Source organism: Microtus pennsylvanicus, chromosome 15 (assembly GCF_037038515.1).
Source record: "Microtus pennsylvanicus isolate mMicPen1 chromosome 15, mMicPen1.hap1, whole genome shotgun sequence".
In the NCBI taxonomy this organism is placed as follows: domain Eukaryota; kingdom Metazoa; phylum Chordata; class Mammalia; order Rodentia; family Cricetidae; genus Microtus; species Microtus pennsylvanicus.
In genome coordinates this window covers 3,739,752-3,741,308 of record NC_134593.1, presented here as the reverse complement: position 1 = coordinate 3,741,308, position 1,557 = coordinate 3,739,752, and positions in this window count along the sequence as shown.

Here is a 1,557-nt window from a genome sequence, read left to right as displayed (position 1 = left end):
CCTGGAGTCAGGTGTTGCCTTCGGGCAAACTGAGACTCAGGCCTACTTTCTGGTTGGTTTCCACAGAACCTGTTTTGGCAGGTGTGTACCAAGCTGCCAGGACGTTTCTGTTAGGAAATTTACTTTAAGGGGTACATGCGTATGTATGACTCCCCTCCACCCAGCCCTGGGACTAGGTCACAGTGCATTTCTTTCTAGTCATGGAGTAAACAAGAAACCAAAACTCTAGCCAGGCAATGGTGGCACACGCCTTTTATTTTATTTTATTTATTTATTAAAGATTTCTGTCTCCTCCCTGCCACCGCCTCCCATTTCCCTCCCCCTCCCCCCAGTCAAGTCCCCCTCCCTCATCAGCCCAAAAGAGCAATCAGGGTTCCCTGCCCTGTGGGAAGTCCAAGGACCACCCACCTCCATCCAGGTCTAGTAAGGTGAGCATCCAAACTGCCTAGGCTCCCACAAAGCCAGTACGTGCAGTAGGATCAAAAACCCATTGCCATTGTTCTTGAGTTCTCAGTAGTCCTCATTGTCCGCTATGTTCAGCGAGTCCGGTTTTATTCCAGGCTTTTTCAGACCCAGGCCAGCTGGCCTTGATGAGTTCCCGATAGAACATCCCCATTGTCTCAGTGTGTGGGTGCACCCCTCACGGTCCTGAGTTCCTTGCTCGTGCTCTCTCTCCTTCTGCTCCTGATTTGAACCTTGAGATTTTTGTCCGGTGCTCCAATGTGAGTCTCTGTCTCCTTTCATCGCCTGATGAAGGTTAATATTCAGGAGGATGCCTATATGTTTTTCTTTGGGTTCTCTTTCTTATTTAGCTTCTCTAGGATCACTAATTACAGGCTCAATGTCCTTTATTTATGGCTAGAAACCAAATATGAGTGAGTACATCCCATGTTCCTCTTTTTGGGTCTGGCTTACCTCACTCAGGATAGTGTTTTCTATTTCCATCCATTTGCATGCAAAATTCAAGAAGTCATTGTTTTTTACTGCTGAGTAATACTCTAATATGTATATATTCCATACTTTCTTCATCCATTCTTCCATTGAAGGGCATCTAGGTTGTTTCCAGGTTCTGGCTATTACAAACAATGCTGCTATGAACATAGTTGAGCATATACTTTTGTTGTATGATACGGCATCTCTTGGGTATATTCCCAAGAGTGGTATTGCTGGGTCCAGGAGTAGGTTGATCCCGAATTTCCTGAGAAACCGCCACACTGCTTTCCAAAGTGGTTGCACAAGTTTGCATTCCCACCAGCAATGAATGAGTGTACCCCTTTCTCCACAACCTCTCCAGCAAAGGCTATCATTGGTGTTTTATATCAGTCCGAACACACTGAACCTGATAGAAGAGAAAGTGGGAAGTACTCTACAACACATGGGCACAGGAGACCTCTTCCTACTTATAACCCCAGCAGCACAGACACTAAGTGCATCATTGAATAAATGGGACCTCCTGAGACTGAGAAGCTTCTGTAAAGCAAAGGACACTGTCACTAAGACAAAAAGGCAACCCACTGACTGGGAGAAGATCTTCACCAACCCCGCAACTGACAAAGG